Below are 22,178 nucleotides of genomic sequence, written 5' to 3' on the forward strand. Positions count from 1 at the left end.
ACGATCAGTAATTGTGCATTGTCATTCATGATAAATTTGGTCCATCCTGATTATGGGCCATTCTTTGCAAAGGATAAAGAGCTTGTGAGTCAGATCTGGAGTTAATGAAAACTTCAGATTCCGTAAGCAAATAAGTAGAGACGCTATGTTTAAATTGTCTGAAAACATCGTTGCCTCTGGGATATTTCTCTCTTATTGGGAAGCTAACTCATATGGCTCTAGAAATAGTGTACTCCTACATGTTGTTAAGGGTCTGTAGGTAGGTAAATCTTCAATGCTTTCAACGAATTTCCCTTTTCTTAAAAAGTCTGTGAAAACCATCTTTTAAAACTTCTTGCTTCAAAGTAATTTTAGAAAAAAAGAGAGAACAAAAGCCAGAGGTGGTGGTAAAAGCTATAGCCAAATTGAAGGGTCGCAGCAGCATAGGAGGTAGGAGGCTCAGAAGAAAGCCAGGCAGAAAACATCAAAACCTCTGGAGACTATGCATGCGCCTTGTGCTTCTCTTGAAGCCTGACACCAGCGGTGAGTCCAGCACATCTATGGTCCTTCAGTCTTGCGGTCTCCAGATCCCTCAGTCCCATATTACAAAAATTAACAGCACCTTAATAGGTTCTACCTGGAATATATACACTCATATTGTGGAAAGCTTAGAGATGCATTTCTTCCCAAAACTCTTCATGGCTAGAGCTGTATCTAGGTAAGAAACACTTCAGAATAGGAAGGCATCCAGATTTCATTATTCAGTTTTGGTAGAGTTGGGAAGTGAGTTATTCATTTAAAATTATTCTTTATTATCTTCCCACCATTTTGCCTTTTTTGTTTGAATGCTATTTATAAAATTTTGTAAACTAAATATTAAAACGAGGAAATAAGCAATAATCAAAGTAGATGTCAACGGCCTGGAAAAATGTGCATGTCAAAACGTGGTTTCACTTAATTACCAGTATTCTTTATACAGCGCTCATCCTTTTGACTGTTAAACTTTTGGTAATAACTTTTTGGCAGACATCTTCCCATACTTGTAAACCACTACAAGGAAATAAATAGAGGCCCACACACAAATGTCCAAATGTTTAAAATGTATAACTCTAGCTAACAATCTGTCAATAAAGATTTTGCATCCTTTTTCTTTAAAAAATAGTATATAACTTCCTCATAACATAGAAGGCTGTGCTGAGTTTAGAATTTCCAGATTGTTATAGGACCAACAGGTTGTACCGTAACAGCCTACTGTGTAGTAACATGCCAACCACACTAAGACAGGAGATTTGCAGCAGATAATAAGTTTAATGAACACAGTGTTCTGAGTGAGAACATTGGAGGAGACGCTCAAATCCATCTTTCCCAGGAGTTCTGGGCTGGAATTTTTAAGGGGATTGTGGAAGGTGAGGGGCTGGAAAATTACGCTTGATTGGTCACTGCAACGGGGTATGAAATTATCAGGATGTGGACACTGCGTTATTCGGTGAGTCAGTTGCTTCTGGGGACTGTCAGCACCACAGTCTGTAGTTTAATTGGGATGCAGATAGAACAGTTGCAGAGAACTATAAACTAGTGTCTACCTGATTCTAGGAAATAGGAAATAAATGACTATGAAAAAGCAGTTCAGAGATCTAGCTCACCTAATAATTTATTCTGAAAATGTTGCAAGTTTGGTTTATTTTTATTTCTCCCAGTCTCTTCTTCCCTAATTAATTTTATGGCGTTTTTTTAAAAGGATGGTTCCAAGACCTCAACATGGAGCAATATTGGCTCATCTACTCTGGGAAAAATAGGAAGAAAAAGGTAAGAAACTCCTTGTTCAGACAGGGAATTTGGGATTTGGAATTCCAAGAGGCACTCTAGGAGCCAGAAAACTTCACAGCCTTCTCCTCCAGCAGGGTTATATTGGGCAACTTTGGAAAGGCCGTTAGGAAGTGCTCTACTGTGTTGGTCCCAGAGCAAGGGCCACTCTTTCTACCTTCACTCCTTCTTTCTGAAGCTGAGAGTGTGCTCTGTCCAGTGAGCAGTAAAAGCTTGTCCTTGCAACTCCTACTCTCTAACATTCCTTCTTCCAGATTTTACTTGGCTTCTTCTCCCACTTTTGGATGGCTCTATCTACTGGTGTTGGAGAATTAAGAGATTTCTGCGACTTGAGGATTCCAAAAGATTATTTATCCCTCTCCCTCCACTATGCTTATGCATCCAGGTATATGATCACTTGGATATTACAGAGATTGTTTGTCTTTAGTCTCTGCCTTCTGGCCCCAGAATTAAACCTGTCTTATCTCTGAATGCATTAATTCTGGAAAACTCCCAGATTTCAATGAAGTCCAGCCAACAAATAGATACCTTTTGGTTGAATCATCCAGATTACCTATGTACAAAGGAAGGCATCCTAGAAGCTCAGGCTCCTTCTCCTTCTTCTCTCTTCTTCTTTACCTTAACAAGTTTGCTACTTTTTATTTTCTTTTTTTGTAAGAGAAAGGTAAATATTTTTAAGAGCTATCGCTTTCAATTCAGCAAAATGGACCAAAAAATAATATGATATAACCATTCATCTAAAGACAATGTCTTGGTGCTATTTAGTTGCAGACTTCTTATTCTATATGGTTTATGCATTTATTTTAATAATTTAGTTGCACCTACACATAATAACATCAGTATTTTTCCATATTGTCAGAAACTCACTATTATAATTCTTAATAGTTGCTAATGTGCAGATATCATCCCTTGTTTTTGCCGAATTACGGTTTAGTTATTTACTTCTGTTTAACGGGCATTTAATATATCTGATTTCTATGTATTCTCTTTTTTCTTTTAAATTGTGTAGCTGCAAAGCCCTGATGAAAGCTTTGAAGGTAAATCTCCTCATTAAAACTTAACTAAAAAAAGTCCTTCCCCGGAGTTCACTGGAATGTCTAGGTGAAGAATGAAATACAATTCCCCACTGAATTCAATGTGGGATTGTTTTGAAAATAAAAGAGTATTGTCTTTCAACCATTATGTTAAAGATTAACTTTCAAAGTGCTCTAAAATCTGATAAAGGAAAAGCATTCCTTGGGTTCATAAATAAAATATTACTGTGTGTCTCAAAATTAAATCTGCAAGACATCAAAACATGATTTCTCTTTAGAATATGTAATCTATACATATGATGCAATTCAACAGATTATAAGGTTGATTCTCACTTATGTAAAATGCTTAAGACTGGAAAAGTTTTGGATTTTTGATTTTTTCAAATTTTGGAATATTTGCAGTATACTTATTGGTTTAACATCCCTGATACACATCCTAATACATATCCTAAAATATCCCGTATTTTAGGATATGCTAGAATTATTTGCTAAAATTAATGCTCCAATTAACATTTTCTTTCAATATCATGTTGCTGCTCAAAAACTTTTGGATTTTGACCCTTTTTTAAAAACATTCTTAATTTTTTATTTTTGTGGGCACAAGGTAGGTGTATATCTTTGTGGAGTGCATGAGATGTTTTAATACACGTTTTGGATTTTTGGATGAGGAATGCTCACAGAGAATGGTGAAAAGTAATTCTGATAATTACGTGCCCTCATTATCTTGTCTTTATGCTTTTTCTGAATATCATATAGTTAACAAATATTTTTGGTACTCTAATTAAAAAAGCATCTTTTCAGCATTGGTTGTATCCTCACAAGCAAGGAAGAGAGAATAAATCTCTCAGTAATCTGGGATTATTTATTTAAACAGCACAAATAATTTATATTATTAAGGACAAAATTTGCGTCCAAATTATCTGAAAAAATGTTTTCTTCGTATAGCTATAATAGATATAATTAAAAGGAAATGCTAACTCACATCAGTGTTGCTGAAAGAGACTTGGGAAGTTCTTGCTGTTATCAGTCTCTGAACTCTGGCATCTGCCTCTCCATTCTAGTGCGTCCTATGCAGGGCTGCCCTATCTCAAAAGACCTATTTTTGACATAATAAGTGGGATTTGTGCTGCTCAGAAATGCCAGTGCATCCCTACTATCAATTGATTAATTACAGCATACTCTGCTTAACACTGAAAGCCCTCCACTCTGTGACCCTGGCTTTTTCCAGTTTTATTTCATGTTGTTTTTAGCATCGATGTATCATATTCAGCCAAACAATTGAATTTTCAAAGCCTGATTTCTTTCTGCCTTTTTTTTGGTCGTTACCTTTATGCAGAGTTCCTTATTTCCACTTTCATCTGGCAAAATTCTATTTATCTGGAATAACAATATTAAGAGGCCATTAATTTTGAAAATGTTAAACATTTATGATTAATTTATGATTAATTCTGTGTAAAATCAAAAAAACAGAACACAATTTGAACAACATTTTAAGATGGAAGGAAAAATACTTGGTGAGAATACTAAGGTAATTTCTTTAAAGTAGAATTTTGAGAGTAAACATCTGTGTATTAAATAGAGTGTCATGATATAAATATCAAATCCTGGGAGCTGATGTAAGCATACATAGAAAGATAAGAGTGGGTGACCCAGAAATAGGTTCAGTGATATATAAGGAAGTATTAGTAATAAAGAATATGGCAAAAATTGATGGGGAAAGATTATTCAACTATAGTATTGTGTAAGCTATGTTAGTACCTGCTATAAAAGTAAATTTAGAATTGCAGTTCACATTGTATGCTAACATAAACAACAGGTGTAAAGAATGCCTTTATGCCAGGAGTTCAAGATCAGCCTGGGAGACATAGTAAAACACCATCTCTACAAAAAATAAAAAGAAAATTAGCCATGCCTGGTGATGTACCCCGTTGTCCTAGCTACTTTGGAGGCTAAGGTGGAAGAATCACTTTATTCCAGGAGTTTGAGACTGCAGTGGGCTGTAATTGCAATGCTGCTCTCCAGCTTGGGTGATGGAGTGAGACTTTGCCTCAAAAACAACAAAAATCTTTAAGTAGCTATTTTATTTTAAAAGTATAATTCTTTCTTCTACAATTAATAAATTTACATATGACTAGGGCAGATGTATCAGGCAGAGATTGTTCTCTACTACTTATATCTCAAGAAAAATGAAAGACACATACAAGGAAGCTCTAAGAAAAACATTTTTTTTCATCATTCTGGACTTTGAGATTTTAATTCTTTAGACTGATATCCTGTCTCGGTGGTGGATATCGTCCTGGAACTTAATTTTTTCAAAAACCTCACATAATCTGATATTTTAAAAAACAGGAAATTCATAGGATCCATAAATTACTGTGCCTTAAAACTCTTCAGAAATTCAAGGATAATTTCTGTGGGATCTCAGGCCTTCTGCATTGTTGGGAGTGAGACTCACAGCACTGGGTTGCAGACGTCTGTTAACAGGTCTGGACAAAGAATGATGTCAGCCCAGATAATTCTAAGGAAGGCTTTCTGCTTTGTTATAAGGAGGGTAATCACTGAAGTCTCTACACAAGCTCAAGATCATCATTCCAGCATATGCAAATACATCAGAACGGTTTCAGTATGCTCCTGGTTTATAAATCTTCATCTGCCTCTTTTCCATGTTCCTTTTTTATTATTTATTTATTTACTTTTTGAGATGGAATCTTGCTCTGTCACCCAGGCTGGAGTGGAATGGTGCAATCTCGTCTCACTGCAACCTCCGCCTCCCGGGTTCAAGCACTTCTTCTGCCTCAGCCTCCTGAGTAGCTGGAGTTACAGGCGCCTGCCACCATGCCCGGCTAATTTTTTGTATTTTTAGTAGAGAGGAGTTTCACCATGTTGGCCAGGCTAGTCTCGAACTCCTGACCTCAGATGACCTGCCCCCCAGACCTCCCAAAGTGTTGGGATTACAAGCGTGAGCCAGCACACCTGGCCCTTTTTCCCTATTCCTAAATGTTTTCTCATAATTTGTTCCTTACATACTTCTTTGCTGGAATACTCAGACCCTTCTTTGCCACTCGTAAACTGCAATGAGGGTCCAATTCAAGTATCATAGGAATGGTTCAAGTAAACATTTCTATGACTAGCCAAGACAATAAATTGATACACAGTGACTAGGGAAGCCCAGAGGAAGTGCTGCTAGGTCAATCACGGGTCCCAGGGCAGACAGTCCATGGGTTATACTTAAAAGACACTCTATTGACCCCAGATGGGGAGAGCTTTTCAGGCAGAGACTCACAGGTGCAATTGATGAGAGAGGATAGAACATGAAGTGCATTGGAGGAATTGCCAGAAATTGGGTAAAACTGGATCAAAGGAATGTGACCTCATGGTCTCCCCATGGGACTGAGAATGTTAGAGTGCAATGAGCGAATCTCTTTGGGCTGGGACCCTCATAGCCAGGCTCGGGATATAATCTCCTGGTGTGCTGTTTGCTAAGACCATTGGAAAAGCACAGTATTAGGGTGAGAGTGACCTGATTTTCCAGGTGCCATCTGTCACAGCTTCCCTTGGCTAGGTAAGGGAATTCCCTAACCCCTTGCGCTTCCTGGGGGAGGCAATGCCTCGCCCTGCTTTGGCTCATGCTCAGTGCACTGCACCCACTGTACAACAAGCCCCAGTGAGATGAACCTGGTACCTCAATTGGAAATGCAGAAATCACCCATCTTCTGGCCCACTCATGCTAGGACCTGTAGGCTGGGGCTATTCCTATTAGGCTATCTTGGAACTGCCCCTTGGTTATCCCATTTATAACCATATGTTATATGTTTATATGTTTTCTCTTTCTTAATGGACCCTGAATATCACTCTCATTTGAATAAATGCACTATATCTATCTATCTGTCTACTTATTGATCTATGTATCTAAACCCTTAAAGAGCAGTGAAAAAAATCAAGTACCATAAAAATATACATGGTATGATTTTACTTATAAAAAGTTCAAAATTACAAAAAGCCAAAATATAAAACATGCAAATAATACAGCCATGTGTGATAAAATTATAAAGAATAACAGAGGAAATAAATATAAACATAAAATTTAAGAAAGTGAACAAGCACAACTGTCATTAGTGCATGGAGAACCCAAAGATATTGGAAACGTTATTTTCTTCATATGGTTAGTAGGTTCACAGATATTCGTGTCATTGGCATTTTTCTCAATACTTGTGTGTTACATTATAGTCTTTTATATAAATAAAATATTTTTGATTAAAAATATTTCTGATACTATATAGGGATTAATTTATAAAAGTGTAATTTAATCAGTGTACCAAAGACTGTGCTGAGATAATGATCATCTCAGCCTTGGGAGGCCAGGCAGGGCGTGAGACCTCTGGCTTGAAGCAGTTGTGCATATTCCCCAGTGTGCTCTATGACAAACCGATATTTTCTTATGTGTGAAGTGACATGAACAGATTAGACTTGATTCCCCGATCCTGCCAGAGGAGAGTTTTATGATATTTGTCTATTCTCCTTGGATTTAATACTGAGTTTGATTCTTCCACTTCAGAATAACCTGGTGTAATTATAATTTTTTATTTTTTATTTTTAATTCATCACAAGAAAAAAGAAAACATATACACAAACAAGTATATGAACGCTCACATAACTGTATATAATATCTAGCTTCATTTCTAATATACTAATTTTAAAATTCATCAATATACCCATCATGATTCTTTCTGAGTGACACATCATACAAATTCAATATGGGTTCTCTAAAGAATCCTCTTAGGCTACTTGTTTAAAAGCCTCTGAAGCTGCCTGCACTGTTAGGGCTGCAACAGAAATCTTTCTCTTCACTTCTCCCCTAGCCTTGCAAGGGTCCACTTTGTTTTCAATTTCAAACAGAGCATTAGAAATTCCTGGAAACGACTCCTCTGAATACTTGCTGTGGCTGCTTTGAGCATAGATGACATGCCTGTCAATAAAGCAGTATGCTGTTTACTAGTTGCCCAAATGATATAGAAGAGAAACACAAGAGCACTCTACAATTCTAACATTGAATATTTCTAATTTAACACTTTGAACCAGCCACTTGTCAACTGAACTTCCACATTCAATCATCTCTAAAGACTCGTCTGACCGGCCACAGTGGTTCAATCCTGTAATCCCAGCAATTTGGCAGGCCAAGGCAGGTAGATCATGAGGTCAAGAGTTCAGGACTAGCCTGGACATCATGTTGTAACCCTGTCTCTACCAAAAACACAAAAAGTTAGCCAGACACGGTGGCACGCGCCTGTAGTCCCAGCTACTCAGGAGGCTGAGGCAGGAGAATTGCTTGAACCTGGCAGGCAGAGGTTGCAGTGAGCCGAGATCCTGCCACTGCACTCCAGCCTGGGCTCTAGAGCGAGACTCTGTCTCAAAAAACAAACAAACAAACAAACTTAAGTGGTAAGTGGTTCAGTGGTACAACAGTAACAATGATATAGTAATCACGGCAATCATGCTCGGTATTAAAGTATTTTACAAATTTTCTAATTCTTTTTTTTAATTGTTATACTTTAAGTTTTAGGGTACATGTGCACAACGTGCAGGTTTGTTACATATATATACATGTGCCATGTTGGTGTCCTGCACCCATTAACTGGTCATTTAGCATTAGGTATATCTCCTAATGCTATCCCTCCCCGCTCCCCCCACCCCACAACTGTCCCCAGTGTGTGTTGTTCCCCTTCCTGTGTCCATGTGTTCTCATTGTTCAATTCCCACCTATGAGTGAGAACATGCAGTGTTTGGTTTTTTGTCCTTGCGATAGTTTGCTGAGAATGATGATTTCCAGCTTCATCCATGTCCCTACAAAGGATATGAACTCATCATTTTTTATGGCTGCATAGTATTCCACACGTATGTTTATTGCAGCACTATTCACAATAGCAAAGACTTGGAACCAACCCAAATGTCAAACAATGATAGACTGGATTAACAAAAGGTGGCACATATACACCATGGAATACTATGCAGCTAATTCTTTAAAATAAATTACACACAGTTGATATTAGTATTTCACGGAGGAGGAAACTGAGTTCTGAGAAATCAACTGACTAAATGATTTGTCTCAAGCCACATTACAAGTAAGTGCTGATTTTTTTATACATTACAATAAATTATAGGGCAACTGTGATCATCAAAGTCTTGTTTGCGATTAGCCAACCTTCTATTGTGCTTTTTTGTCCTTTTTAAAAAAGTCACACTGCCATGTTAGAATACATAACATAAAACATGAAGAATCATCAAAAACAATTTTGTAATATTTCACATGACCACGGCAGAAGAATGTTTTATAGAACGGGCTAAGACAGTTCATGCGATAGACCTAGAAGAGAAGGACAAACACAGAAGTAAAGAGATAAAGCCAGGAGCGGTGGCTCATGCCTGTAATCCCATAAATTTGGGAGGCTGAGGTGGGAGGATTGCTTGAGGCTTGGAGTTGTAGACCGCCCTGGACAACATAGGGACACCCTGTCTCAACAAATTAAAGTACAAATATTAGTTGGGCATTGTGGCACGTGACTGTAATCCTAGCGATTTTGGAGGCTGAGGTGGTAAGATTGAATGAGTCCAGGATTTTGAGGCTGCAGTGAGCTAAGATTGCACCACTGAACTCCAGCTTGGGAGAAAGTGTGAGAACCTGTCTCTTAAGAACAACAACAACATAAGCGGGGGCGATGGGTAAGTTAAAAATATGCTGCCACTGGCCAACCAATCAAATTGTTTAAAACATGCTCTTACTCCCAAACCAGACCCTTTGATAATCCCTGGACAGAAAGATGGAGCTATTTCTGGTTGTCCAATGACCTAATCCCTTCTGCAATACATATAAGATCAACCTGGCGATAGTCAATGTTTGGCAGAAAAAAATTGCAATAGTCAAGATTTAGGAGGGAGAAAAACCTCTAAATATAAAAATGGGAAAATGAATAAATAAATATGTTTATTATATACATTATCTAGAGAGAGATTTACTTGGTTTTGTGTATACATAGACAAAAATATATTTAAAATAGGAAAGGGAATAGAATTATACACACAAAACTATAACCATGATTTTATATTTTTCTGATGAAATTAGGGAGATATTTATTTTCTGTTGTGGCTTTCTTGATCTTTACATTTTCTAAAATAAATGTATATTCTTTCAAAATAAGAAACAAAAAGATACGGAAAATAAACATATGAAAAAATTGAATTACACTGTATGAGAAAATATTGTATTTATCATTTGCGACATATATTTTGAAATTTTCCCTTGGCTTGCAAGAAATCAACTATGATATTTTTCCACAGTAGCAAAAAAAGTGGAAAAGTGACATTATAAGTGGGAGTCATTTTTTATTTTCCTACCTATAAAAAGTCTATCTGGTAACCCTAAGGATCAATAAATGTTTGTTACAGAAACATTGGTTGATCATTCATGATTCTTAATAATATTGTAATGAGAAATGAATAGAGTTATAACTTTATGAAAATGTACTTCTACACACAAAATAAAAATTTCAGAACAAGACTGAACTTAATCAGTCATCTCTGGAAATTGGTTCCAGGACCCTGATAGATATCAAAATTTGTGCATACTCAAGTCCTGCAGAAAAGACACGTATACATGAAAAGTAGGCCCCCCCCTTTCTGTGGAATTAACAAGCTGAACGTGAACAAACCACTAAACAAATCAAATTGATCTATCAGAATAATAATACAGATTTTAGTATAAATCATTTAATATTTCATGTTTTCAAATGATTGTCAGAATAATGTAAGTACAGCAATCTCAGAGTCTGAAAAGACTTTCTGGATTACCTTGCTCTGCCTCAGTGAGGAAAAGTAGCTGTGTATGTGGAATCTGAAGCCACATCTGACCTCCCTTGGGTTAACTGGCCATAATATAACTCACCACATGCTTAATGCCCTTTGACATCCCGGTCTTCATATTGTTAAGACAGTGAAGTAGGCAATAATATAAAACAGAAAATATTTCTGAAAAACATGGCTAAGAGTCCACATGGAATGCAACAGTTTTGTTTTTTTTTGTTGTTTTTTATAAAAACATTCATAATTCTCTTACTTTACATTATTCATTAGTTCATTGTTAGCTACATCTGAGGTTCTCAGATTTGAGCTCATGTAATGAGTATCATTCTTTGATAAAAGTTCTAACATATCAAGCTAAAGGAAAAATAATTGTTGAGATTTATTCCATAGAAATAAATTTACTCACTTAAAAGCCTTTTTTCTGGATTTATGTCCTTCCTACTTTGTGATTTTTTTTTTTTTTTTGAGACGGAGTTTGGCTCTGTCACCCAGGCTGGAGTGCAGTGGCGTGATCTCGGCTCACTGCAAGCTACTCCTACCGGGTTCACGCCATTCTCCTGCCTCAGCCTCTCCGAGTAGCTTGGACTACAGGCGCCCGCCACCAAGCCCGGCGAATTTTTTTGTATTTTTAGTAGAGACGGGGTTTCACCATGGTCTCGATCTCCTGACCTCGTGATCCGCCCGCCTCGGCCTCCCAAAGTGCTGGGATTACAAGCGTGAGCCACCGCGCCCGGCCCTTTGTGATATTTTTAACAAAATCATTTTCTGTATGTAATAGTAATATTTGAAAATATAAGTTTGAAAACAAAAAAAATTTGGCAACATAATGCTTATCTTTAAAAATAAAATGTTGGTCCCCCATAATTGTGGGTTTCTTTCCTTCAATACTGTATTTCATTTTATTTTCTTTAGAGATGTAGTCTTGCTCTTTCATCAGGCTGGAGTGCAGTGGCTTGATCATACCTCACTAAAGCCTCAAACTCCTGGGCTCAAGCAATCCTCCTTTCCCAGTTTCCTAGGTACCTGGGATTACAGTGAATAATACTGTATTTTCTATTCACCTTTGCTTGCTGATGTGAAATCTATGGATAGAAAGGGCTGATTACATGTATTTTTTTAAAAATTGTGTCCCGGGCGTGGTGGCTCACTCCTGTAATCCCAGCATTTTGGGAGGCTGAGGCAGGCGGATCACCTGAGGTCGATAGTTTGAGACCAGCCTGACCAAAATGCAGAAACCCCGTCTCTACTAAAAATACAAGAAACTACCCGGGCGTGGTGGCACATGCCTGTAATCCCAACTACTCCAGAGGCTGAGGCGGGAGAATCACTTGAACCCCAGAGGCAGAGGTTGTGGTGAGCTGAGATTGCTCCTTTGCAGTCTAGCCTGGGCAACAAGAGTGAAACTCCATCTCAAAAAACAAACAAACAAAAATTTTTCTTAATAGACCTGTGCAATTCAAATCAGTGTTCTTCAAGCATGAAAGGCATATTTTAAATTTCTATAATATGCAAATTAAAAACAGTAACATACATGGCTACCATATTTTTAAATCTTATAAAACGCTATTCTGCTGAGGCTTATGAAAGCACAGAAACAGCTGCACGTGCCAATGGAAAAAATGGTAGTGAATTGTATTTACATTGGAATAATAATTAACGGATAAACCCAGATATACAAATATAGGCCAGAATTTCTTCACCTTAGATATCCTAGTAATGTACTCACAGAAGTAATAACAACATAAAAATAAGATAATCTACTAATGTTTAGTAAGATGCTTGGCAAATTATAAATATTTGCCAAGTGATAACTAACAATATTCTTATTTTTAAAGCTAAACCTATTAGGAAAACAAAACATGGTGTTTATTTGTCTTTCTACAATATCTGGACGCCTGCTATGAATCAAACACTCCCTGCTTTCACAGAACTTACATTCCAAAAGGCGTGATGGGGTTGCTATTGCAATATGAATGATTCAATCTAATTGAAAGTGTATCAACAAGCTCTGAGTAGATGAACAATGAGTCACTGAATTCAAATACCAATTCTGTCACAGTGTAATTAATGAGAAACAATTATTACATTAAGAAAGTGTTAATTATTATATTCACTACTTTATGTCTTACTTTTTTATAATTTAGTTTTACTAGCAGTTAGCATTTAGAACTGGCTGATCACTTCCTATGTGCCAATTACTGTTTTGAATGTTTATACAATACATGATTTTTAATCTTCAGAGCAATTGTGCAAGTTGGGCAGGGTAGTAGCCCTATTTCATAGATGAGATTACAAAGGACCTGGAGTTAAATAACTTGCCTAAATTCACACTAGATAGTTTTAGGATGAAATGGGAGCTCCATATTGTTCTTTCAACTGCACCCTGTTGACAAAAGCAAAATAGGAATAACCTATAATAAGAAAACCCCTATAATTTGGATTTCAGCAGTATTCAACGTTTATGAATTTAGCATCGTGAACTCAGATTTTGTAATAGTGTATGATAAATGAAACACAGAATACCTGTTAACAGCTCCCATAAACAGATGAGACAATCAAATGAAATATAATTTCAATAGAATGCTACGGGTTTCTGAATCAAATTCACAAGAAGGCATTCCTACAAATACAAAAATTGATGTGGCTACACATATGTAAATACACACACAGGCACACACAGTTCTCTTTCTCTGTATCATGTGTTAACACCCTGTATCCTTTGATACAGGGGAAAGAAGTCATACAAGAAAAGCAGGATGAAGATATGTCTCTTTCTTAGATTTCAAAGTTTTGGTTGAGAAATTCAACATTCAGCTTAATTTACTTAGTGAGAGGTTACTATTATTACGTGCAACTCACTGCTCAGGTGTTTCAGGAATTGTAAACATCATATAGAGACACAGACTGAATCTTTACTATCATTTGGAGAAAATGAAACAAATATAGAAATACTCAAGGAAGAAAAAGTGTGTCCTAAACAAGCCATAATTCAAATGATGAGGCATTTTGTCAGGGAGCGAAAACATCATTTTTCTTTTAAAGATAGAAAATCAGCTTCATGGAATATGCCATGTTTGAAATCTGCTTAAATTTTCATGCTCATTGTTGATTATTTACCCACATAAAAAATTAGAAAGAATTGTAAACAATAAGGAAACAATTCTCCCTATATTTCCCTGAAGATAACATAATTATTATACTAATTGATTAACTCCCTTTAAGTTTTTCCTGTATTTGTTAAATAAAATTAATGAAATTACATTTACAATTTTACATCCTTTCTGCTTACTTCATATTTTGTTATAAATATCTTATATTGTATTTCCAATAATCGATTTTTTTTTTTTTGTGACGGAATCTCACTATGTTGCTCAGGCTGGAGTGCAGTGGCGGGGTCTTAGCGCCCCTCAACCTCCGCCTCCAGGGCTCAAGCCATTCTCCTACCTCAGCCTCCTGAGTAGCTGGGATTACAGGTGCCTGCCACAGCGCCCGGCTAGTCTTTTATTTTTGTTTGTTTGTTTGTTTGTTTGTTTATTTATTTATTTATTTATTTATTTATTTATTTATTGTATTTTTAATAGAGATAGGATTTCACTATGTTTGCCAGGCCGGTTTCAAACTCCTGACCTCAGGTGATCTGCCTGCCCTGCCCTCCCAAAGTACTGGGATAACTGTCATGAGTCACCGCGCCAGGCCTCTAATAATCAATTCTACCTATCATAAAATGTTCAAATTGGTGAATATCAACTTACCTAGCAATTTCTCTTCTCTTAGGAACAGGTTATTTTGAAATACTTGCTATTATCATTTTAGAACTCAAGTCTTTTTCAAAGCAGTCTTTGTTTTCCAAAATTGAGACTTTTTCTTAAGAAATAATTCAAGAAATGAAAATACTAAAATAAAGTATAGAACTTTGTGACAGCTCTTGGACACTTTAGCAATACATAACTATCACTTTCAAAAAGGTTAATATAATTCACAATATTATCAGAAAAGCATATGCTTCAGTGTACCAACTAGAGCAATGGGCGCTACCAAGCTATAAGTTGTTATGCTACTGTGAGCAGCAGAGCAATAGCAAAAGGGTTCCATCTAATCATTTCAACATGGAAGAAAACTTTTTATTAGGATTTCTTGCTAATATCAACATATTCAGCTAAAATATTTTTCATTTCCTGGGGAATGATATAAAATATTAATAGGTATGAGAAAATACACTATCATTATGGAATGCAATAATTATTACAAGAGATAAACACAGGGTTTCACAGAAAGATAAAGTCTTTGAATGTTCACAAAGAGATTCTCAGATTACTTGAATGATAAAAAAAATTTAATAAACTTAGAGTTGACCCTTGAACAACGTGGTGGTTGGGGTGCCGAGATCACATGAAGTCAGAAATCAACATGTAACGTTTGACTTCCTCAAAACTTAGCTATCAGTAGCCTACTGTTGACTAGAAGCCTTACTGATAATGTTAACAGTTGATTAATGCATATTTTATATGTTATATGTATACTGTATTTTTACAATAAAGAGAGCTAAAGGAAAGAAAATGTTATCAAGAAAATCAAAAGAAAAACATATTTGCTATCACTAAAGGAATAGTAAATATAATTAGTGGAAGTGGATCATTATAAGGGTTTTCATCCTCATCATCTTCATGTTGATTAAGCTGAGAAGGAGGAGAAAGACAAGGGATTGGTCTTGCTGTCTCAAGGGTGGCAGAAGCAGAAGAAACTCCAATTATAAATGACTCACATAGTTCCAGTGTTATTCAAGGATCAACAGCATGTGTAAGTAAAAAGTTTTAAAACTATATTCTCTTTCATTTTCTAAATAAAATTAAAGTAACATTACAAAAAAAATTAATGGGAAATTCCTGAGAATTTCAGGCAGGTAAATTGGGGCAGTGGGGTTAGAAACTACATGCAAGATAAACCATCATACTATTGGAATTCCCTATAGTTCACATACGTAATTAACACATATATCATGAGAGAGGCAGTGCTTAGAGATGTAGCAGAAAAGGTAGCATAGAGTAGTTCAAGATGGGGCCTAAATGCACAGCTGAAGAATCTGTATTGATTATTTATTGATTTGGACATAAAATGAATACTGCTAAGAGAAGAGAAGAAATGAAAGTACATATATATTCTGAAAGGAGTACAGATTTCCTGATGGAAAAGTAAAAACAAGCAATATTTTTTCTTTGAGACAGAGTCTTGCTCTGTGGCCCAGGCTGGAGTGCAGTGGCGTGATCTCAGCTAACTGTGAGCTTCGCCTCCCGGGTTCACGCCATTTTCCTGTCTCAGCCTCCCAAGTAGCTGGGACTACAGGTGCCTGCCACCACGCCAGGCTAATTTTTTATGTTTTTTTTTAGTAGAGGCGGATTTTCACCATGTTAGCCAGGAGGATGGTCTCGATCTCCTGACCTCGTGATCTGCCCACCTGGGCCTCCCAAAGTGCTGGGTTTACAGGCGTGAGGCACCGCGCCCGGCCAAAAACAGACAATATTAAAGACACTTCTAGCACTAAGAAAGAAATCAAATGGTTCTGTGTGAAAGACAGAGAGAGACATCATCAGCTTAATTATTCATATTATAAGTCATCCTGTGTCTTTAAAGGTGATGTCTTTAAGGATATTACTTACAATACCTTTTTCTTCAAAGTATCAACTGCCTACTGTGTCTTAATAAGTATTCTAAGCCAATGCAGAAATGAACAAAGGAGACAGATTTTCTTGCACTTAAAGAGCTAATGAAGTTGTAGGGTGAGAAACACAAGTCAACAAGTCAAAATATGACATTCAAAAAGTAAAGCTTGCCCAGTGGCTCTAGCTTGTAATACCAATGGTGTTCTTAGATTAAATGCTTACATTATAATACGAATTAATTGGCTGGGTGTGGTGGCTCATGCCTGTAATCCCAGCACTTTTGTAGGCCGAGGCGGGCGGATCACTTGAGGTCTGGCGTTCCAGACAAATCTGGCCAACATGCAGAAAGCCCCTCTCTACTAAAAATGAAAAAAAAAAAAAAAAAAGCCAGCGACAAAGCCAGACTCCTTTCAAAATAAATAAATAAATAAACATAAAACTTCTGTTTTGAAGAAACTTAATCATCTATGTTAACACCCACTTACGCCCTGTGAAATGCAAGCAGTTGGAAGACAGGGGTGTGGTCTTCAGAGATTTATTAACGGACACTTCAGGAGCCAAGCTCCTTATTCTCCAGAGCCCACAGAGTAGCTTTGCAACTGGCCTTGGAGACTTCCAAAAGCTACCAGCACTGCACTGTGAGACTCTCATTCCTGAGCTGAATTCATCCTATTCGACAGCAAGCTTTGGTGAGAACATACATATATTTCTGAGGTAAGTATACAATTTTCAGAGTAGGAGCTACTGTTAGGTTACAAACCAAAACAAAATTTGGGGACTTTAATTCATCTGCAAACTTGATTATTTTTAGATGAAATGATCTCATTTTCTGAGTTTTATAAACGGCTCCATTTCTTTTTTAAAATTAATTTAAACGTAATCCATACGTTTATGGATTAATCATGGGCCACCATGTCCAGCTATTTATTTATTTATTTGTTTATTTATTTTGAGATGGAATCATGCTCTATTGCCAGGCTGGAGTGCAGCGGCTCTCTTGGCTCACTGCAACCTCCGTCTTCCAGATTCAAATGAGTCTTCAGCCTCAGCCTCCAGAGTAGCTGGAAATATAGGCACCCACCACCGCACCCAGCTAATTTTTCTATTTTTTTTAGTAGAGACAGGGTTTCGTTATGTTCGCCAGGATTGTCTCCATCTCTTGATCTTGTGGTCCGTCTGCCTTGGCCTCTGAAAGTGTTGGGATTACAGGCGTGAGCCACCGTGCTGGGCCTATTTTTTTTAATTTATATATGTATTTTTAGAGACGGGATTATCGAGACATTTTGCCATGTCTCCAGTCTAGAGGTCCTGAGCTCAAAAAACCTGCCTGACTTGGCCTCCCAAAATGCTGGGATTACAGGCTTAAGTCACCTTGCCTGGCCTAGGTTTTTATTTTTATTTCTATTTTAGCAAAACATACATTTAAAATGCTTACTTATTGTCTAGTGCCTAGTTTTGCTTTTTTTTTGGAGACAGAGTCTTGCTCTGCTGTCCAGGCTGGAGTGCAGTGGCGCCATCTAGGCTCACTGCAAGCTCCACCTCCCAGGTTCAGTCAGTTCTCTCACCTCAGCCTCCCAAGTAGCTGGGACTACAGGTGCCCACCACCACACCCAGCTAATTTTTTGTATTTTTTGTATTTTTTAGTAGATACGGGGTTTCACCATGTTCACCTGGATGGTCTCCATCTGCTGACCACGTGATCTGCCCACCTCAGCTGCCTCTGACTCTCAAAGGGCTCCCATTACGGGCGTGAGCCACCGTGCCCAGCCTCGGTGGTCAGAACAACGCTGGATTAATTGAATTTTTTTTAAAAAGTAACTAAATATTGACTCCTGCCTCAAAACACACACAGTCATTTCCAAATAGATTGAAGTCCTGAAGGTAAAGGGAACATGATACAATATTCTCATAAGGATTTCTTAACCAGGACAAAAATTAACAATTAAAAAAATTAGTTGATTTATATTAATGACGACTTCTGTGTTTCAAAAAACATGATACAAGAATTGAAATGCAAACCATTAGTGGAGAAAGATATTCACCCGAACATATATAAAATAAAATACAATACATGTGAATGATGAATACTTAAAATGTATTTTAAGTATTTTTCCAGATTCTTCCAGATTGGCATAGAAAAACCTTGGATGGCAGAGTCAAAGATGAGATTAGCTGTGGAAATGGGAAACCGTTTTTTGGAGGACAGTAGTAATGCTGTCAACTTATGAAAACAACCAAGTATTCAGTTGCAACTAAAATGTGTCTACATAAGATTATTTTACAGATGCGTATCTGAAATCTGAAATTTGGGAGAACATTCTACTAGTGTTCTCTAGTGAAAAGATACAGCTGGAAGGAAGAAGGGAGGGAAGATGAAGGAGAGAGAAACAGAAGGCATTTGAGAGAAAATGCTATTTAGACTAAAATAGAATACTGCAGATACCACCACAAAGTGGTTAAGGTATGTCTTATGGAGCAGAAATGACAGAAAATACCACAGTAAAGAGATCTACAATTGGATTGTTAGTTCTGGATTTATTCTGTCAATGTTGTGGCTTCTAAACACATCAGTAATCTCCTTTGATCCATGTGCTAATTAACAACCAACACTCTGCTCCTTCAGCCGGATTCTTTCATCGTTTTAAACCAAATCTAATTCTAATCCACCTGGTCACTGTAGCACATGTAATCATCCAAGAATTTTAAAAATATTTTTGATGAATAAATGAAACATTAGCTAGGTGCAATGGCATAAACCTCTAGTCCTTTTTACTTTGAAAGCTGAAGTGGGAGGATTACTTGAGCCCTAGAATTCAAAGCTACGGTGAGCTAAGATTGTGCCACTGCACTCCAGAGGGTAAATCTTTCTTTGGCATAAATAGATAAATGTGCACTTGGAGGAATGCTTGTGCCTTGGAAGAAACTCAAGAAACAGTATTAATCAATTTTAATTAATTTCTAGCATGTTTACTCTGATAAGATTGATGACAGATATGCCTCATTCAGGCAGTGGTTTTTACACTGATAGTGTGATGCTAATGTAATCAGCGATGAAAAGGTGTGTGCTAAATATTGCATAAACCTAATCATCTCTGTCTCCACCTTTCTTCTTTTTTTTTTTTTTTTTTTTTTTTTTTTTTTTTTTTTGAGACGGAGTCTCGCTCTGTCACCCAGGCTGGAGTTCGGTGGCGCGATCTCGGCTCACTGCAAGCTCCGCCTCCCAGGTTCACGCCATTCTCCTGCCTCAGCCTCTCCGAGTAGCTGGAACTACAGGCGCCCACCACCACGCCCGGCTAATTTTTTGTATTTTTAGTAGAGACGGGTTTTCATCGTGGTCTCGATCTCCTGACCTTGTGATCCGCCTGCCTCGGCCTCCCAAAGTGCTGGGATTTCCACCTTTCTTAATACCCTAAATATCACCAAAGAGATGGGTGTGGTCTTCAAAGATTCACATAAAAGGACGTAGAAGAGACAAGCTCATATTTCTCCAGAGGAGGACAGCACTTAGAGTTAACTGCATTCAGGTGATCTCTGAAAGTCAACTCTGCAGGGAATGAGCTCCCGATCTTGGGGAGTACTTAAAAGAATTTTTTTTTTTTTTGGAAGAATTACTGCGGGAAACATTCATAGAAACTTGGGGTGAGTGCGACTTACATGAAGAAAATTATTTGTCTCTCCCTTTACCAAATAGTAAATTACAGTGATAAAAATATCTAACTGTCTAAACTTAATGATCTTATTTGCAACTCATATTTTTGCTATTCATTTTATGACATGAGGTTATTAATAGTTGTCATTTTGTGGGTTCCAAAAGTGTTTAATATATTTTTGAAAAATTTTAGATATCTAGTGTTTGCCACAATAGGTTTGTATGCATCATGAATATATGGAATTCACATTAAAACATCTATATGTGTACTGCATGTACTAATATTGGTACATTGAATTAAGAAAAAAGAGATAATTATTGAATACTGTAACTGTTGTGCTTTCATAACCTTAAGCTTTTAGACATGATTATAAGTTACTGAGGCAATGATGAGTTAAAAACTGTGATACTAAAGGAAATACGAATGCTCTCGAAAATACCCTAGCTTAGAAATCAAAACACAATTGTTTAGCAGATAATTATATAAGGAATGATTTGATACTAGTTGTCATTTTAATTGAGGCTAACCTCAGATGAAACAATGAAAAATTCCTTGAAATGGCTCAGATGAAATCTGAAAAATATTTGCAATTCTTAAATTTTCACTTTTGGCACGTAAATTCAGCAGTGTTTTTATAAAACAGAGCAAGGTAAAGGATTTCAAACTGCCAAAGCAAGGAATACAGTTTATATTGGTCCGGGTTCTCCAGAGAGACAGAAACACAGGATGTGTACATAACTATATATATATTTATATGTATATATATATAAATATATATATAAAAAATATATAAATATATATTAATATATATAACTATATACATAAAAATATATATGTAAATACATATATATAAATACATATAAAAATATATGTAAATAAATACATATGAATATATAAATAAATATATATAAAATATATATAAATATATATAAAAATATATATGTAAATAAACATATATAAATATATAAAAATGTATACAAATATATAAATATACATCAATATATAAATATATATAAATATATAAATATACATCAATATATAAATATATATAAATATATAACTATATACAAATATATAAATATATATAAATATGTATATAAATATATTAACATATAAATATGTATATAAATATATAAGTATAAATATGTATATAAATATATAAATATAAATAAGTATATATAAATCTCTATAAATATTTATAAATATATATATATCTATATATAAATATATAAATATATAAAAATGTATAAATATATAAATATATACACAAATATATATAAATATATATAAGTATATGTACAAATATATATAAATATATACATAAATATGTAAATATATATAAATCTATATAAATATATACATAAATATATAAATATACATAAATACATATAAATATATGAATATATAAATATATAAATATATATAAATATATATAAAAAGTATATAAATATATATATAAAAATATATATAAATATATAAATATATATAAATGTATAAATATATGAATATATATAAATATATAAAAATATAACTATATAAATATATAAATATATAAATATATTAAAATATATAAATATATAATATATAAATATATATAAATGTATAAATATATAAAAATATATAAATATATATAAATATATAAACATATAAAAATATTTCTAAATATATATAAATATATAAACATATAAAAGATTTATAAATATATAAATATATATAAATATTTACAAATATATAAATATATATAAATATATATAAATATTTATAAATGTATATAAATATATATAAAAATATATAACTGCAAATATATATAAAATATATATAAATATATAAAAATATATATAAAATATATATAAATATATAAATATATAAATATATATAAATATATATAAATGTATATAAATATATAAATATATATAAATGTATATAAATATATATAAATATATACAAATATATAAATATATATAAATATATATAAATATATACAAATATATATAAATATATATAAATATATACAAATATATAAATATATATATATAAACATATATAAATATATAAATATATAAATATATGAATATATATAAATATATACAAATATATATAAATATATAAATATATATAAATATATACAAATATATATAAATATATAAATATATATATATAAAATATATAAATATGTAAAT

General features: G+C 34.9%; 1 pseudogene; it reads left to right on the forward strand.

Moving 5' to 3' along the window:
- The first annotated feature begins 17,025 nt into the window (after positions 1-17,025).
- Positions 17,026-22,178, forward strand: part of LOC129485378 (tripartite motif-containing protein 43-like) — a 68,950-nt pseudogene continuing 63,797 nt past the window's right edge.

The sequence above is a fragment of the Symphalangus syndactylus genome, chromosome 6 (genome assembly GCF_028878055.3).
Source record: "Symphalangus syndactylus isolate Jambi chromosome 6, NHGRI_mSymSyn1-v2.1_pri, whole genome shotgun sequence".
In the NCBI taxonomy this organism is placed as follows: Eukaryota; Metazoa; Chordata; class Mammalia; order Primates; family Hylobatidae; genus Symphalangus; species Symphalangus syndactylus.